The following is a 20914-nucleotide window of genomic DNA, read 5'->3' as shown; positions in this document are numbered from 1 at the left end:
TACAGGAGGGATTAAGGCCCCTATTCCCATGGGAATTTACAATCTAGAAGTGTAGGAGGTTGAGAAACAGGAGGTGAGGACTGGAAGATTCAGAAAGATGTTGATCCAGAGTTAGATGAGGGAAATGTTAGGTAAGTGAAATTAATTTATTATTGAGTTGGGTGGTAGGCTTCACTGAACAGAAAAGTCTTCAATGAACATTTAAAGGAAGAAAGATTAGGGCAAAGCCTGACAGCACAAGGGAGATTGTTACAGAGGGTAGGTGCTGCATGATGCAAGGAGCAGGTCATTGTTGGATCTTAGTGGGCAGGCTGGAGTGTACTTGTGTATTAGAGAGGATAGGTAGAGGGGAGCGGCGTTAGTGAGAGCTTTGTATGTAAGGGTGAGAATTTTGAATTTAATTCTGCTGTGAATGGGGAGCCAATGAAGGGACTCACAGAGAGGTGCAGCAGATACAGAGCGATGGGATGAGTTAAGGAGCAGCGGTCTTACAACTGCTGCTTCTTAACTTTTGTTTCCAGTGAGCCTGAAGGCTCACACGGAAACAGCTGCATCCACAGCATAATACATCTACCCCTTGGCTTGATCTGAAGAGGGACTAATAGTATATGGGGGTATACCTAACGTGTGGTGGACAATACACTGCACTCATATTTCTCTGCAGCCACCGTGGAACCAGCAAATAGCATATCACATCTGCCAACACTTTCATTGTATCAAGGTGCACAGTACAGGATTGGAGCTCCATTTTAAATGCACTCTAATGTTCTCTACATCAATAAGCACACTGCCTGCAATGTTCCTTGCCACATCCGTGGCAGCACAGCTGCACAAGGATTCCGTAAGCCCGCGCACTGACAAAAGAAGTCTGCACATGATAGGGCAACAGAGCTATTGCAACACTCTGCACACCAAAAGTGCACTCAATAACTGACAGCACAGAAGGCCGGTGACAGGGTAAGCAGCAACAGTGACAGGATCTTCACAGGGAAACTCCAAACATAGAACACTGACATTGGCAAACCTGAAGAGCATTGACTTCATCTTCATGGAACCAAAGAAATTCAGAGGATAAGCATACTCTATGTGTTTCACATTCATGCTACTGTGTTAGTGGCATGACAGAGGCAGACATTTGGACAGAGGAATTAAGCCCAGGACTTAAGTGACTTGGTGCTTTGTATTGGAAGATTTAGTCATACATAACTATTTACATGTACGTCTTACTTTTCAATTAAGGTCAGTCTTTGTTAGATAGATGTTCACATACATAGGGCTAGATTTATTGCATGTTGGACGAACATGATCCCCTGTAGCGGATCATGTCCGCCCGACATCTCTAAATGCCGACAGCATACGCTCTCGCCAATTAACATTGCACAAGCATTTCTGGTGAAATGCTTGTGCAATTCCGCCCCTGCACATTCATGGCCAATCGCCCGCTAGCATGGGGTGTCAATTATCCAGATCATATCCAATCACTGCTTCTTAACTTAAGTTTCAGGCGGACCTGAAACGTTGGGGGTAGATTGCAGCTGCTTGATAAATCTACCCCAATATCTGCAATAGATCATATTACTGAATGAGACATATCAAGCACATGTGGATAAACTAAGGAGAACATCTTTTGGGAAAACTAAAAGGTATATTTTTCTGGAAAATTAGTATAATGACAGAATGTAAATTTAGCCCTGCACAGCCCTTTTACTCATATGTACAGCTTATCAAAAGGTTGCTCTTTGTCAATTAATTTGTAAAATTTCTCAAAAAAGTTAGATCTGAAGAAATCAATTTTATGATGTTTGCAAATAATATTTCTCCATATTTTAAATTGCAGTTCTGACTTTCTTTGAAAGGGTTAATAATAACCTCATGTATATTTGTTCTGCAAATGAGTGAGATGCATTTAGAAATAAGTTAGGGTAGTTTTCCATTAATGGAGCACCTTTCTTGTGCAATAGAGCTGTGTTCCATTATTGCCAGAGGACAGTAGAAGTTGAAATTCCCCTATCTCCACTCCTGTTGCCTCCGCCTGGGGGATTTAAGATGGGCGAAGCGTCAATCCACAAGTTTCACTTGGGGTGGCTGCAAGAGGATCGACGGCACTCTGCACCTATCCTCTGGCATTAACCCCAAGTGAAACTTATAGATTAACTGCCACATTAAAGTTTGTAGCATTTTAATTGCTTCCCTGATACCTTTATCTCAGGGAAGGTGTGTAAAGTGCAGTTTATATTAATGACTTAGGAACAGGATACTGTTGCTTTAAATACAAGAGAATTCCAAGTACAGATGAAATATGTAGCATAAGGTATAATATTAGAGAACCAGTTTTAAAGCAAGAAACAGATTAACCCTTTAAGGACAAAGCTTTCAGTTTGCTCAATTGTTTTATGACGGAAAAATTCCGTCATATGTCCTTAAGAGGTTAAAGGGATACTAAACCCAATTTTTTTCTTTCATGATTCGGATAGAGCATGTAATTTTAAGCAACTTTCTAATTTACTCCTATTATCAATTTTTTTTTTGTTCCATTTTTGGTTCAAATCCCTGGATTGCGCTTGCTTATTGGTGGCTACATGATAATAAGGAGTAGAATAGAAAGTTGTTTCAAATTGCATGCTCTATCTGAATCATGAAATAAAAACAATTGGTTTTAGTATCCCTTTAATAATAAACAATTATACCTGTTTTGAGGAAGAGTAAGTACACCGTGCATGAATAGCAAAAAAAGTGCTACGGGCACCATGGATGAATAGCTGGAAAAAACTTGTCCTCCCACTGAAGTAACAAATCCAGAGTCGTAGGTAGGAGAATAGTTAGTTTCAAGATAAAAATGAAGGTTCATAAATAAATACACTGAGAGAATATAGTGCAGCTTCTACAACAAGCAATGCTCACAGACAAAATTAAATCTTTAATATCTCCAACAGGTGCCGGTGAAATGAAGCAAAGGTACAATGTTACACAACTCTTAAAGGAAAGGTGTTACATAAGGTTAGATTTGTAAATAATTAATAGTAGTTCATAGGTAGTAGGGTATAGTTGTTAATAGTTAATATTCATTATTTCTTTCTGCTGAGATATGTTTTCATCTATGTAAATATCATTTTTGAAACACAATGTTAATTATCAAATATCCTCACAAATAGAAATATTAATATGTGTCTATATCTTAGAATACATTTATCTTTTTATTTGTTAATGTTTGACATTTCACATTGCAAATAGTTAATTAAATAAAAAGTTACCTGATGAATCCAATATCAGTATAGTGAAATCTAGCATTTCTGGCGCAAATGAGTCCTAAAAAGTTAAACAATTTTTTGTAGCTAAACAATTTGTATAAAATTTGAAAATGAACATTTTAAAAAATATTTCTTCCCTGCTTAACACTCGTGTGTGTAAATTTTTTACAATATTTGTAGGATGGGAGGGGAACACAGAACCCGCATGAAAGGAATATGATGGATACTCAGAACAAATAGTAATCTGTTACAAAATGTCAGAAACTGGGTTTTCTGGACCTCAAAAGGTTCAGGAAATCTTTTCATACTGTGAATATAAATGTGATGATTCTAAAAAGAACCCAAAACAAAAGTTCATGTAAGGATATGTGTTTTTCTTGTGCAGACTTCTGTATCTCTTGTGTCTTTTCTGTCCTTGACGATTTCTCAAAGGAAGGGAGAGAGAAATAGCAACATAGTGTAATTCTGTGATGGTTATCAACAATATATCAGGTTTGCGGCCAAATGCCTACTCACATGTACTTGAACTTACGACCAAGCTCAGGGGAATGCGCACACCCACTTTATACTGGTGGGTAAACAGTACTCTCACGATGCATATGATATAAAAATATTTATTTAAAATATAATAAAAACGTCACAAATGCGATACACATAAACTTATACAGAGGTTAATAGAGCCTTATATCTTAATATTGCTCACAAAAGTCAACTCCTACTGCAGGATGTCAGTGGATTCAGGCAGCAGAAATTTAACCGCTGCACTGGTCCCCTTAAACCCAAATGGGAGTGGCTCCTCCTACAAGTGTGACCGCAAGTGTATAGACGTCAAGGAGAGTAGAGAAATCCAACGATCGTTTCGCTTTGCAGCTTTTTCAAGGATATAAAGTGCGCATGTCCATAAGTCCTTATATACCAGTCTCTTGTGTTTAAAACGGATATCCGGATTCTTCTGTTGCCATTTTGGAAAAGGGCATAGGTATCTTCCGTATGGTCAGATGAGATTAATTTCTATTTGCAGTTATTTAAGGAAAACTCAAATGTATATTTCATAATTTACTTAACATATTGCCATAAATTAAGCTCTTTAAGATCCAATAAAACAAGTATGATGTGCCTTTCATACGTACTTTTTAACTGATTATATCTTTTATTCTTAATGTCAGTGTTATATTGATCAAATCGGTTGCCATCTTTTATATATCTTACTCTTTATGTTTATTCTAAATCTGATCCCGTATCACCTTATTTGGTTCTATGTTTTTGCCCCAAGTTACAGAAACCTTTTACACTACCAAATACAGTTACTGAAAACAATATAGATTATGGCATACTGAGATACTAAGTTTAATGTAGCATTATCATTACAATTAGATTTAAGATTACTACTGTAAAAAATGGTGCAGTTCAAAATCTTTGTTTAAACCATTAGGTATAAATATATCCATAGTATGAATCCATTTCATTTCTAAGCGTCCCAACTGATTTTGTATATCACCACCTCTCCAGTCTTGTTCAATTTTTCTTATCCCTAGAAATTCTAAATCGCCAACTTTCCTTTTGTGTACCCTATCAAAATGTGCTGACAGTGTGTGATTCTGATATCCCTTCTCAATATTATAGATATGTTCATTTAGCCTAGTTCTAAGGAGCCTAGAGGTGCGACCTATATAGATAAGATTACATGAACAGCGCAATAAATAAATTACATTCTTGCTGTTACAGGTAATAAATTGATTTATCTCATATACTTTTTTATAGTCCGCTGAATGAAACTTATTGCATAATTTTGATGTTTTTTTCATTCTCTGACAAGCATTACAAAATGAACACTTTCTGAACCCTATCTGAGGGGTGGGCAGCCAATTCTTGGCTGATGATCCAGTCTGTTTGTTCTTTTTGTTATCTGTATGTGATAGCTGTAATCTTAAATTTGGAACCTTTCTAAACATAATGTTTGGACCTTTCCCAAGGAGTTCAGTTAATCCTGAGTCTCTAGTGAGGATGCCCCAATGTCTATGAACAATATTTCTTAGTTCATAACTTTGTGTACTGTGCTGAAAAATTAGTCTATTTGCCAAATCCTTATTTTTATCCTTATAACCTTGTGTGTTTTTATTCTTATATTTTAATAATTCAATTCTATCCATACTTTTAACTTCCTCTATTTTTTCCTCCAAAAAACTATCTGAATATTTTTTTTCCTAGGAAACGTTTTTTCAGGACTTGAGATTGGATTTGGTAATCAGATATTTCCTTGCAGTTACGTCTTAACCTAACAAATTGGCCTTTGGGGACATTTGTTAACCAATGACGCTGATGGCAGCTATTAAGATTAATGTAATTATTTACATCTATACTTTTGAAATGATTCCTTGACTTAAGAGAATTATCCTTGATATATATTTCCAAGTCCAGAAATTCTATTGTTTCTTTGCTATACTTCCAAGTTAAGGATACTTGGAACTCATTATTCTTCAGATATTCCATAAATTCAACAAGTTGGACCTCACTACCTGACCATATCAGGAACAGGTCATCTATATAGCGGTGATAGGACACCAGATATTGCGCCCAGGGGGAGTTGTAGATATAATTATTCTCCCAATTAGCCATATACAGATTGGCATAACTGGGCGCAAATCTGGTGCCCATCGCCGTACCACTAGTCTGAAGGTAGTATGTTCTATTGAAGTAAAAATAATTAGTTTCCAAAATAAAGTCTAGTTGTTTACTATTTAGGGTTTTGTCTTCCTCCAAAATCTTTTTAACTGATGCAATCCCCAGATCTTTGTTTATGATGGTGTACAGTGACGTTTAATATCTCCAACAGGTGCCGGTGAAATGAAGCAAAGGTACAATGTTACATAACTCTTAAAGGAAAGGTGTTACATAAGGTTAGATTTGTAAATAATTAATAGTAGTTCATAGGTAGTAGGGTATAGTTGTTAATAGTTAATATTGTGTATACCTTTATCCTTCGTTATTTCTTTCTGCTCAGATATGTTTTCATCTATGTAAATATCTTTTTTGAAACAAAATGTTAATTATCAAATATCCTCACAAATAGAAATATTAATATGTGTCTATATCTTAGAATACATTTATCTTTTTATTTGTTAATGTTTGACATTTCACATTGCAAATAGTTAATTAAATAAAAAGTTACCTGATGAATCCGATATCAGTATAGTGAAATCTAGCATTTCTGGTGCAAATGAGTCCTAAAAAGTTAAACAATTTTTTGTAGCTAAACAATTTGTATAAAATTTGAAAATGAACATTTTAAAAAATATTTCTTCCCTGCTTAACACTCGTGTGTGTACATTTTTTACAATATTTGCAGGATGGGAGGGGAACACAGAACCCACATGAAAGGAATATGATGGATACTCAGAACAAATAGTAATCTGTTACAAAATGTCAGAAACTGGGTTTTCTGGACCTCAAAAGGTTCAGGAAATCTTTTCATACTGTTTTGGTAACCACATTTTTCCAATTATGTTCTTAGCTTTTAGTTTTTAAATTTGCGTAAATGTTTTTTCTTCCTTAAAACCTTCCTTTTAATGTTGGAAATTCTTTGCTCACATTGCGGAACTGATTTCTTATTCTGAGCAGTCAAGTTGACAATATCTGCTATGTAACATCATCACATGACATCCCTTTCATCTGGGTTCTTCTCCCTCCTCTGCAATCCCATTAGGTAGATATACAGGGAGTGCAGAATTATTAGGCAAATGAGTATTTTGACCACATCATCCTCTTTATGCATGTTGTCTTACTCCAAGCTGTATAGGCTTGAAAGCCTACTACCAATTAAGCATATTAGGTGATGTGCATCTCTGTAATGAGAAGGGGTGTGGTCTAATGACATCAACACCCTATATCAGGTGTGCATAATTATTAGGCAACTTCCTTTCCTTTGGCAAAATGGGTCAAAAGAAGGACTTGACAGGCTCAGAAAAGTCAAAAATAGTGAGATATCTTGCAGAGGGATGCAGCACTCTTAAAATTGCAAAGCTTCTGAAGCGTGATCATCGAACAATCAAGCGTTTCATTCAAAATAGTCAACAGGGTCGCAAGAAGCATGTGGAAAAACCAAGGCGCAAAATAACTGCCCATGAACTGAGAAAAGTCAAGCGTGCAGCTGCCAAGATGCCACTTGCCACCAGTTTGGCCATATTTCAGAGCTGCAACATCACTGGAGTGCCCAAAAGCACAAGGTGTGCAATACTCAGAGACATGGCCAAGGTAAGAAAGGCTGAAAAACGACCACCACTGAACAAGACACACAAGCTGAAACGTCAAGACTGGGCCAAGAAATATCTCAAGACTGATTTTTCTAAGGTTTTATGGATTGATGAAATGAGAGTGAGTCTTGATGGGCCAGATGGATGGGTCCGTGGCTGGATTGGTAAAGGGCAGAGAGCTCCAGTCCGACTCAGATGCCAGCAAGGTGGAGGTGGAGTACTGGTTTGGGCTGGTATCATCAAAGATGAGCTTTTGGGGCCTTTTCGGGTTGAGGATGGAGTCAAGCTCAACTCCCAGTCCTACTGCCAGTTTCTGGAAGACACCTTCTTCAAGCAGTGGTACAGGAAGAAGTCTGCATCCTTCAAGAAAAACATGATTTTCATGCAGGACAATGCTCCATCACACGCGTCCAAGTACTCCACAGCGTGGCTGGCAAGAAAGGGTATAAAAGAAGAAAATCTAATGACATGGCCTCCTTGTTCACCTGATCTGAACCCCATTGAGAACCTGTGGTCCATCATCAAATGTGAGATTTACAAGGAGGGAAAACAGTACACCTCTCTGAACAGTGTCTAGGAGGCTGTGGTTGCTGCTGCACGCAATGTTGATGGTGAACAGATCAAAACACTGACAGAATCCATGGATGGCAGGCTTTTGAGTGTCCTTGCAAAGAAAGGTGGCTATATTGGTCACTGATTTGATTTTGTTTTGTTTTTGAATGTCAGAAATGTATATTTGTGAATGTTGAGATGTTATATTGGTTTCACTGGTAAAAATAAATAATTGAAATGGGTATATATTTGTTTTTTGTTAAGTTGCCTAATAATTATGCACAGTAATAGTCACCTGCACACACAGATATCCCCCTAAAATAGCTATAACTAAAAACAAACTAAAAACTACTTCCAAAACTATTCAGCTTTGATATTAATGAGTTTTTTGGGTTCATTGAGAACATGGTTGTTGTTCAATAATAAAATTAATCCTCAAAAATACAACTTGCCTAATAATTCTGCACTCCCTGCATTGTATTGTGGCTATAAGGCGACCACAAGCACCTCACTTTCTCCCAGGTTAAAGCGTGATGCCGCAATAGTTTTCAAGACTAAAGGGATTTTAGGAAGTGGTCCAATTTATATCTTTTTTTAATTATGGTTGACGTGTTTTGTTAAAATAAATTGTGATTGGTTGAAAAGTGTGGCGCAGTTATAATTGCAAATTAATTGTATGACATTATGCAAATGTCAGGTACCTATAAACTGACCATATACTTTATTAGTGAAGACAATAAAATACTCCATACAAATGTTGCTTATAGATTATAACACCACAAAATAAGAACTAAAGACAATTACCAAGCACATCAAAAATCAGGGAAAAATATGCTTAATGAAATCATGATCATGAGCATTATCGGGACCGAGATATACTTACATCCAATGATTCTAGCAGGGGCCTAGTTAATGTTAACTGTAAGGACTAAGGGGGTAAGTATGGCATATTGCAGAACCAAATGGACACAGCATTTTTGCCTTGGTTTTGGTGGTGGTGGAACTCACAACACTCATTTAAACCCTAAGTGAACAGTATTAATTAAAATATGCTACAAATATTTAAATAAATGTTCTAAAGGATAATACATCTGTGTCTTTATTGTTTAAAATAATGGGACATTTTTAATGACAACAACTTAAGGTACAGTGTAGTATACATCCTTTATGTGTTTGCAGTTTGTTTTTCAACAGCTGAAGTGTATATCTATTTTTTAATAAAAGAAAAATATTTGGCTATATCTTGCAATCTGAATAAAATATTTTTAGTAATTCATAACTCTATGATAATGTTTAAATATTGAAACTAATTGAGTTCAATGTAATAGTACTAAATAAAATGTATTGTAAAAATCATTCTAGTACACTTTCCCTTAAAACACATCTGTCCCAAGTAGTGGCTTATGTTGTCACATAGATGTCACTTCTCTGTGTTATATAGCAAATGTAAGAGTAAAAACTCCATTCAAAATTAACATTTTGATTACATTAACGTATTTGTGTGCGTGCATGTGAATATCTTTGGAACACTTTTCACGCACTCAAAATAAATCTCTATAAATGTGTTGTAATATTTGCTTTTATGTGTGCATGAAGCTATTTCCACATTTTATTATTTTTTATTTTGTAATATTTGCGTCCGCTATGCAATCAAATTATTAAGTATTGCACACGTAATTGCTTTTTAAACAGTTGTTTGTTAGCAAACTTTCGCAAGAATGTGAAAATAGAGCGCTGTAAGCTTAGGGTGACAAAAAGACAGTAAGGGGTGATAATTTAAAAGAAGTGTTCACTGCAAGTATTTAATTCAACATACAAATAAAAAAATTCTTAAAAGCACATAGAAAACACATTAAAAACGTATAAATTAAATCAGCATAGAAACATAGATAAAATCAAGCAGTGTATGTTCACAATGTAGCACACTTCACAGTATTAGCTTATATATCTGATTTCTAATAAAAGACCTGATGTGACCGGTCACTACTAAAAATGCAATTGTCAAGCTTAAACAGCAATAGGTATTTCGTGAATACTTGTTTGAGGGGGAATGTAAAAATGAACTCTGTTTCAAAGATGAGGAACTATAGTAACAATCAGAGTCCTCCTTGTATCTTTATATTTACAGCTAGGCGGTTAGCACCATACCGCAAGTACAAATAACACAGTACCTTGATAATACACCAAACTGATGTGGGGTCTATCTAATTGTTGTCACAGTCTGGTATATATCTAAATACCTTACTCTTTCACCGTTATGGTGATCCACTGCCTTGGCTTTGGCTCTATGAGCTCAGTCAGATCGCCTGTTCCTCTCCATGAACGCCGATTAAGTTGGTGAGAATGCCTTTTCCGTTGTTCGTAAAAACACGTTCTCACTGATTGGATGTTGATTCCCACATGATTTAGATGGCCAATCCGTCCATATACCTTTTAAACCTGACAGTGCAAAAAGTGTTTTAATAGAGCTTTTAGGGGTATTGTCATAGCGCTACTCTTTTTTTCTACCTTTGTTTGCAAACTACATAATGCCTCCGGCATGTTTAACACATGTATAAGTGGTAAGTGTCTATAAAAACATGGGTGTGGTGTCAACCCTAGGCTTACTCGAGCGATCACTGTAAATTGTGCTAAAGATGTAAATCAAATTAAAGTGACCTTTGTCCTTTCTTGTGCTGACTATATAATTACATTTTGAATATGCATATGCACATGGTAAATGTGTTAATATGTTGTTGTAATTGGTTTTCCAATGCATTAATGGTAGTTATCATTTTAATTAAATACTCTGTTTTAATTTAAAAAAAACATGTTCATATCCCCTCAATTAATAACGTTCCAGCCCAAGCAGGGCTTTGAGCATGTAAGTGGTATATTGTAGAATATCCCCTAGCAATAATGCACCCTAACCTATACATGGTGCAAACAAGCAATATTTCTTCTTTAAACTTGTAACCCCACACTTTAAACTTGTAATCCCACACCAAAACACTATGCGAAGCCTGTCCTTCTTTTGTGTTTTGTTTAAGACATACAGTATACAGTATAAATTCTTTTTTTTTTTTTTTGAAGAACTGTTTCTTTGTTTAAGCATTCTTTACAAATTTCTATAGTTTATTTATAATATTTATACAGTTAATGTCTGCCTTTTTACTCAGTATCACTTTTCCCCTTTATTTTCCTTTCATATTTTCCTACCTAGGATAGTGCTTCTGTGCTTTATGAAATTGTTTTATCTCTTAGTGTTACTGATACTAATTCCTTTTGCAATGTGACCCTTTTCTGTCTGCCTGCAGGTAGATACCTAAATTACATACACACCTGGTGGCCATTTTATTTACCTCAGACAGTTTTCTTCCCTTAGTTTCAACCTACTATTCCAGATCCTGTCTCCAAGCTTTAGTCTGTTCCAGAAAGATTTGCTTTGTTATTCCATCACCCTTACTCATTTTCATATTTGTTTTCTACAAGGTTGTATTAATATATTTAGTGTCAACTTTAGGATTAGCTTTATGTTATTTTTGTTTTCATTAGCTGTTCATATTGAATTTGTTACATTTAAATAACATTATTTTGGTTAGTGCTTGCATTTTTTTTATATATTTGGTAATTCCTATTCTAAAATGTTATTATATAATCATATTAATTGTATTATTATTCCCTTATACCTAACACAGTTATATTAACTTCTCTATACTAAGATGAAATGCTTACATTTATTTTAACTGCTTAGATATATAGGGTTATATTATTTATCTTTTATTACACAATGCCCAAATATATGTCTATGACTCCAGGGCATATATTTGTTTTATCCATGATACTCCCGCTATCACCTGGAATTATGTTTCTAGAGAGACTCAATTAATGGGACATGTAGACCCTGCCACTGGGAAGCTGATTGTATCTGTATCAGTTTAAAGCTATGCATTTTCTGATGTGTCCTTAGCTGAGAAATTGGAGGAGTCCCATCATAAATCCACTACCATATCCTCAGCTGAATCAGAGAAATCACATGTGGCAATTCCCCATAAAGAATGCAGATAATAATCTACATAATTTTGAGAAAATCCTACTCATGTTATTCTTCATGCCACACTTTAAAAAGGCCCATGCATATGGCCATATGTTCTCCACACTGAGACAAATTTTAAGTAATTAATATTTCTTACAGTAATCCAAATTGTATCATCTTTACTGTGTCAGGAAAGATACAGACCACGTTCCCCGCCAATCCAATTTCCCTAAAATGTTCTATTATGTGAACCAACATTCCTCCGCAAACCTATGAACCTTAATTTTTTTTCTAATCAGGATCTTGCCTTGGAAAGACAGATTCAAAATTCAAACCTCTTTATTGATTAACTACTGGTTAGCACCAGTAGATTATTTTTTGGGGGAAAATTACCTTCCCACCTGCCCCTTGGATTTTTAAAAAAAAAAATATTAAGCCAGAGGTGACCTAGCTTTGTCTAGTAGAATTCTGTCTACTAATTTACCCAGACAAAACTTTCATTTCTATTTTTCAACACTTTGCCTCAAATTGTAGGGTTGCTCTCTGTCATAACAGGTACTTGGCTAGGATAGTGATTTCTGTTCATGCTGCAGTAATGGGTACTACACTTTTAAGAAGATTTAGAAGATCAATTAGGCCCTAATTGTAGTAGTCTTTATAAGCTCTCTGTTTTCATCATATTATTGCTTGTGTATTAAGTTAATTTCTCTTAGTCTAGCAATTACAATTTAGATATTTCAGTCTTTGTGATTCTCTTGCAACATTTCCACATTTTTAGAATGACATTTTCAGAGATGGGGCCTATCTATCAAGCTCAGAAAGGAGCTTGACTGGCCCGTGTTTCTGGTGAGTCTTCAGACTCGCCAGAAACAGCAGTTATGAAGCAGCGGTCACAAAGACCGTTGCTCCATAACCTGTCCGCCTGCTCTGAGTAGGCGGACAGACATCGCCGGAAATCAACCCGATCGAGTGCGATCGGGTTGATTGACACCTACCTGCTGGCGGCCCATTGGCCGCGAGTCTGCAGGGGGCGGCGTTGCACTAGCAGCTCTTGTGAGCTGCTGGAGCAATGCTGAATATGGAGAGCGTATTGCTCTCCGCATTCAGCGAGGTCTGGCGGACCTGATCCGCACTGTCGGATCAGGTCCGCCAGACTTTGTTAAATAGAGGCCATATTCTGGACACTTTCTTGGTTATCAATCTTGACAATATTTTGATTTTTTTTCTCAGTCCATTGAAGAACATGAGTTTCATGTAAAAGACATTCTGTCTCATTTGTGTAAAAATCAGCTTTATGTCATACTCGAGAAATGTCTTTTTGATATTATTTCTGTTGATTTACTGGGTTTCATATTATCTAGAGGGCATACTGTGATGGACCCTAAAAAGGTTCAAGCTATTACTGACTGGCCAGTTCCCACTAATGTGCAAAGATTTATTGTTTGGCTAATTGTTATCGTACATTTATCAGGGGATATTCAGCCATTTGTGCCCCTATAACTAAATTGACTAGTTCTAAGTGAAAATGACATTGGTCTGTTGAAGCCCAGGAAGCGTTTGATAAGTTAAAACAACTTTTTGCTTTGACCTCTATTTTAGCCCAGTCAGATTTGTCTTTTTGGAGGTGAATACTTCTGAGGTGGCTATAGAAGCATTGTTGTCTCAGAGGACAGGGGAGAAAAAGGTGATTCATCCAGTGGCCTTTTTATCTAGGAAACTGTCTCCTGCTGAATTAAACTATGATGTAGGGGATAGGGAGCTGCTCTAGAGGAATAGAAGCATTTGCTGGAGGGGCATTACATCCAGTGAATGTTTTCACTGATCATAAAATCTTAAATATTTAAGTTCTGCAAAATATTTAAGTTCCAGGAAAGCTCGTTGGGCTTTGTTTTTTGCAAGATTAGTGATTATATTTCATCCTGGCTCAGGAAATGGCAAGGCAGATGCTTTGTCTATGATGTTTGAGAATAACTATGTATCTGATAGTGCTGATCATGTTTCTCTTCCTCCTGAATATTCTACCTCTTTCATTGATGGTTTAAATCCTTATAATGATAAGGTAATAGTTCCCCCAGAACTTTGTTCTGAAATTTTGGATAATTTTTTTAATGAGAATTTGTCAGCCGGTATTAGTAAGACAAATAAATTAATTTCGTATTATTTTGGTGGCCTAAGTGGCAGGAGGAGGTATAGGATTTGGTTCTGTCCTATGAGGTATGTGCAAGATCAAAACATTGCACTTAAAAAAGCTGCAGAGTTATTACAGCCATTACCTTTTCCGCAGAAAACCTTGGTCACATATCTTATTGTTGATCTCCATCTAATAACTATTCTTGTATCATGGTTGTGGTTGATAGGTTTTCAAAGGTGACCCATTTTTTGACCTATGAAAGGGTTTTCGTCAGCTAGAAAGACTGCTATATACTTTCAGAATATATTGTATCGGACAGGGGTGTACAATTTACATCTCAATTTTGTAAGCATTTTTTCAAATCTTTAAAAAATTTTAGTTCACTTACTTCTGCCTATCATCCACAATAAAATGGCCAGACAGAGAGAACAAATCAGATTCTTGAACAATATTCAATTTGTTATTTTTTTCCAGGATGAAAAGGTTTATTTGATTTTAACTGTAGAATTTGCTTACAATAATAGTTTCCAGTCATCTCATAAAAATTTGCTGCCATTCAGAGCAATTTAAAAAAAAGTTCAGTTAGCTTTAAGTGGTGCTCAGGAAAAACAGAAGCTTTATGCAGAAAAATTGTGATCTGCTGCCCCAGGTTAATCTGTTGGGGATTAAAATTGCAGTGTCCTAAAAAATTAGGTCCCAGATGTTTGGGTCCCTTTAAGATTGTAAGTTTGGTGAGCCCAATGGCAGTTTGCTTTGAATTACCTTCTTCTTTTAAAATTATGTATTTCTAGGAGGTCTAAAATGTCAATTAGGCCCTAACTGCAGGTCTTTATAAGCTCTGTTTTCAGCATGTAGTTGCTTGTGTAATAATTTAATTCCTCTTACTCTGGCAATTACTATTTGGATATACTGGTTTTACTTCTGCTTCCCCTGACTACGCTTCTGTTTAACCTTTTGTTTGGACTGACTTGGTATTTGACTTTAGCTTGTTTGTGCTGCTTTTCCTTGTGAGGCCTTGAGCATGACTGTTTGACTTAGATTACCTTATTCCTGGATCCTTCTGCTATCAGAAGATCTGCATTTAAGTAACTTATACAAGTTTATATTCATCTGGATAAATAGAATAAACTTTTAAAAAGGCATTTTTTTTTCTTTGATATCTCTAGTACTTGTTGTACTTGTACTTGTTTTTTGTAGGATCTGATTAAAGTATTTGAAAGCGTTCAGCTACTAATTTCAGTCTCATTGCTTACTAATGGCCTTTGTTTGAACTCTGTGTTTCAGCCCATTGCTCTAGTAAGGGCTTGTGGTGAGATGGACCTCTCAGCCATTGATATCACAGCACCATTACAATTTAAAATCCATCTTTATTGATATACAGACTTAAAACTAGATGTAACATTTTGTGACTTGCCCTTATTCATGCATGAATAATGGAAAATCCTAAAACTTTGCATCTGTTTAAATTATAAAGTTGCTGTGGACTATCCATTTCTGTATTTTGATCAGATACATTAGTAGGGTTGCCACCCAGCCAGTATTTTACCAGCACAGCCAGTAATCGTTGATTAGGAGCCAGTGCTGGCATTAGTAAAATACCGGCAATGCAAAAGTCAGTTTTTTTGAACACACATTAATCCTCACATTGCCCCCAACAGTGGAAAAAACAACATTTATCGTATGCACATTTAATTTTGTAACCTTTTTTTAATCCCTATTTTACTTTTGCATAATATGCAGATATGCAGCATTATAAATGCAATGTATAGTTAATAATCACAATCAGACAACAAATCTAGATAGGATACATTTTATTTTTAGACTAACCTGCTGTGAGCATTAGTGAGATTATGTATCAGTGGTTGTAGGCTTCTTACTCCATATGTAGTATTGGGTGGGATATAAATACTGTACCGAGGAGCCTGAAGCTCAATCTCGTAGGGGCATGTAACATTGAGTGAATCTGCTTCTTTTTTGACTTCACCCTTTTATGGCTCTGCCCTTTTGTAGCTCCACCCTCATCCATTGCCGGTATTTTTTTGAGGAAAAGGTGGCAACCCTATATATTAGTAGAGTTTCTAGTTTTCACTGGCACCCTACATGTTGGTAAGCTGCTGTTAAGCTATTGGGTACAGCTTATTTCATTCTAAAACAACAGCACTGCACCTGACACTGAAAAGATGCATGCTCGGAGAGGAAATCGATTTGCTGGTTGTTACACGCTTATTCACAGTTCAAGCCATTTTCTTGCTCCTCTAGTGCTCTTCATAGTGTAATAAACTCAAACATATGCAAAGGCCTCTCTTATTCTTAGGAAGCTGCATTACTTCTGGAGGTCAGAGATCTATTTTGATTGTTGACCCATGTACAGACCGGAACTTAAAAACTATGTTCATCTATTACTGGGTTCTTATTACAGGACTCAATGTGAGCAGAAACAGATGAGTGTGAGTTGTAGAACTTAAGGGACCATTAAACTGTTGGGTACAATTACAGTAGCATGGTTACAACCCACCACTATTTTTTCCCTCCTGTACCTGCAGCTTTCTTTAAAGCCGTTCTCTTATTTTGCCACATTACAGAATCCAGTTGCTAAAACTCTGCATTTTATACTGGGCACAGCCATCTTGTGTCTCTCGTAATTGTTGCATCCTGTTATAGGAGCAGTGCACTTTCACAGATCTGCTTTTTGGCAGCTATACCTTTCACTTGAGTTTAGCTCACATAATAGTGAAGTGTTAAAAATATTTTTTGCACAGTTCCAAAGTTACATAACACATATAAGCTCCAAGATGGCGGTGCCCTGTGGGAAGATGCCGAGCTTCACTAACTAATAATTGTAAGGGGTTAAAATAAGAGAATGATTTTGAAGACAAAAGCATGGTAAGAAGTAGCCATTCTATTCTAGTTGTACTTATTAGTTTAATGTTCCTTTAAATTACAGATGATAAATAAGACTATGTGTAGAAGAGATTTAATTTATTTATATCTTAAACTGCTAGTTTGTGTATTTGCAGAATAGCTATTAAAATTCAATCAACTTTTTTTTTAAATGTCTTTGAATAAACAATATTTATGCAGTGCATTACCGCAAGTGCTTAGGAGGTACCAATCCAAAGATTTCTCAAATATTACCAAACAATTCACCCATCAATGAGAAGTAAGGAATGTCTCCATCAAAGATGAACTCCTAGATCTCTTGAATACTGCTGATGTCTGGGTCATTGTTTATAAATTATCAAGTGATTGGAAGTTAAAAAAGATGGTAAACTTGACATGTTTTCAAAATCAGGTCTGGAATCTAAGCGATATTTTTTAATCTAGCAATGGCCGCCCACTTTAAAACTTATTTTTTTTTGTGATTAACTAATGGTTTGAACTGTTCTCTAATTGGTGCTCTACCTACAAAATTGCGCCAATTGGAGAACAGTTTGAACCGTTAGCTCACAAAAAAATGAGTTTTGAAGTTGGAGCGCAGAGCGTGGAGTATAGAATGGCACAGCTAGATTAAAATGTAAGTTACAGAGCATCTTCATTAGAAGTGATACATTTAAATCCCTTTAAAATATTGCTTAGATTCCAGACCTGATTTTAAAACATGTCAAGTTTACCAAAACTTTAACAGGAGTTTTGTTTCATACTGCTGAACCTCAAAAACCCATTTTTTACTGACTATTAGATCTATGTTTCCAAGAACACCTTTCATAAGACTTGAATGCAATTGTTTTCCAATGTATTAATCTATTTCAGTATAAATTAAAATGGTCATCTGTTTCAGTCTCACACATCTGGAAATGAATTGCTTCAACAGTCCTATTTTTTTTTCAGTTTATATTTTTTTGTAAATTAAGGTGACTGCATTGACATCAGTAAAGAAAGTCAATGCAAGATATTTCTGTGTTTAATAAAATCCTGATTATTCTGTAGTTAATGTGATATGAAACCCATTGTTTTCTTTCATGATTCAGATAGAACATGTAATTTTAAACAACTTCCCAATTTATTTTTATTATACAATTTGTTTTGTTCTCTTTGTATATTTTGTTGAAAAGTATACCTGGCTTCACAAATATGCCTCTTGTCATTGGCATTCAGCTAACTCCCAGAAGTGCATTGCTTTGTCTTCAATAAAGGATACCAAGAGAACTAAGCACATTAGATCATAGAAGAAAATTGGAAAGTTGATTAAACTTTTTGTATTTGTGCTAAGATTTTTGGCTACACAGGCAAATGCACATTTTTTTGCTCCTCCCCGCCCACCTAACAATGGTTTAAAGGGACAGTCTAGGCCAAAGAAAAATTATTCAGATAGAGCATGTAAAATTAAACAATTTTCCAATTTACTTTTATCACCAATTTTGCTTTGTTCTCTTGGTATTCTTAGTTGAAAGCTTAACCTAGGAGGTTCATATGCTAATTTCTTAGACCTTGAAGTCCACCTCTTTGCAGAATGCATTTTAACAGTTTTTCACCACTAGAGGGTGTTAGTTCATGTATTTCATATAGATAACACTGTGCTTGTGCACGTGAAGTTATCTGGGAGCAGGCACTGATTGGCTAAACTGCAAGTCTGTCAAAAGAACTGAAATAAGGGGGCAGTTTGCAGAGGCTTAGATACAAGGTAATCACAGAGGTTAAAAGTATATTAATATAACTGTGTTGGTTATGCAAAACTGGGGAATGGGTAATAAAGGGATTACCTATCTTTTAAAACAATAAAAATTCTGGTGTAGGCTGTCCCTTTAACTCTGCCACTAAGGATAAGAAGCAGACTACTTCTTAAATGTATGGTTGTAGTTCAGGCTTGCAAGAGTGAGTATTCAAATTCCCATAAGTATACATCTTTCAAGCCCTAATAGATCATATTTACTTGCAGTAGAGTACTAGCATGTATTGGCCACATGCCAGTACTCCACTGCAAGTAAATATGATAAATCTGTGGCAGTCTTGAGAAATGCTCCTGTTGGAGCCAAAACGTCAACTTTTTTGCATAATATTTTTTATTTTTTTTTAATATTTGTATTGTTTTTTAAGCACATAGTACATTCAAATACATACATCACAAAAAAAGAGAAAAAATAAAACATCTATGGCCGATATTCCATTATCTGACCATATTTTACATACAAATTTCTCTGGCAATCAAAGATAGACCAAAAAAAGAACAAACTTATTATTGTCATTGTATCATTGCATGTATAATGAATTGAGATCATGTTTCTAGGTTAATACTTAAACACAATACCTTAAACTTGAAACATAAAAGCTACCTAATTATTGGTTTGCCGGCCCATCTTATCATAGGAGGTATACAATTGCCTAATAATGGCTCTACATTTGAACTTCTAAAGCCACTACTGAGAAAGAAAAGAGAGAAAGAGCTGAGCACCAAAAAAGTAAAAAACAACAAGAAAAAAAGGACAGAGAGAACCGTTTAGAACCCCAACCTGAATAATATCAATACTATCCTTTACACCTCAACTGCGGCTTATATAGGAAAATTAATGATTAATCATATTAAGTCGAAACTAAAAGGCCTAGGAAGGGTACGGGAGGCGGGGGAGGGGAGCAGACCAGCCCTAGGGGGGGGCAAGGGAGCAAGAGGAAATAAGAGAGGGGAAAAAAAAAGGGATACGTGGAGAGGGTCCCTATTCGTTATTGAACCAGGTTGACGGGAGCATCCCTTGTTCCAATTGCCCTTGAACCCAACCAGAATTTTTAAAGGGAAGAGAAAGCTGGCGTTGTGCCCCTGGAGACAGGTAACAAATATAGCGCTTCCATTTGCTAAAAAACCTAACGATTTGTTTAGCATTGGAATTTTTCAAATTAAACTGTTCCATAATCGCTTGATACTGAATGTTATTGAGGAACTCTGTAAAATTTGGACCTCTTTTACTATTCCATGACTTCAATATTAAGTTCCTACCAACTAATATCAAAAGATTTATGAATCGTATATTTGTCCTCTGCACCGAGTATTCACACAGGAAAAGGACTTGTAACAGGTCCGACTTAAATGGGATCCCTAAAATCCTAGAGCCCCAAAATGAAACCTTTTGCCAAAATTGATAAACTTTGGGGCACGACCAAAAACAGTGCACCACATCCGCCCCTACTGAACCACACCTGGAGCAGGTTCCTTGGCCATGTGTCCACCTTGCCACTCTATTTGGAGTCAAATAAGATAAATTTATTAATTTCAAGTGTGATTCTTTGAGACTGGTTGAAACTGTTGCTCTTGAGGCCAGCCTTGTACTAAGAATGAAGGTATCAATATCTACATTCACTTTGTCTCTGTGCCACTTTGCTTGGATATTAGCAATATTATTATCACCAGCTGCAATTATTAATACCTTATAGGTCTGAGAGATAGTCCTCACTCCCTTCTTATACTTCCTAATCACATCCCCAAACTCTCCTTCATCTAATTCTGGCCCAGTTCTTTGTTTTAACTCCCCAATCCAAAGCCTAACCTGAAGATAAGCATAAAAATAGGTCCTAGGGAGATTGTGATCTTGTGCTAATGTCATAAAGTTTTTTGTTCTCCAGGATTTCTTTTCGCACATTTGAGCAACGAATTTTAGACCCTTTTCAGCCCAATCACTGTATACTGATGGACCTATTCCGGGTGCAAAGTCCGGGTTCCCTACTATCGGGAGGAATCTTGACTTCCCGAAATCTACATTCATTATCTTACATACTTGTTGCCATGCTCGAA

Source organism: Bombina bombina, chromosome 2 (genome assembly GCF_027579735.1).
Source record: "Bombina bombina isolate aBomBom1 chromosome 2, aBomBom1.pri, whole genome shotgun sequence".
NCBI classification, from domain to species: domain Eukaryota; kingdom Metazoa; phylum Chordata; class Amphibia; order Anura; family Bombinatoridae; genus Bombina; species Bombina bombina.
Note: the sequence above shows the minus strand (reverse complement) of the source record.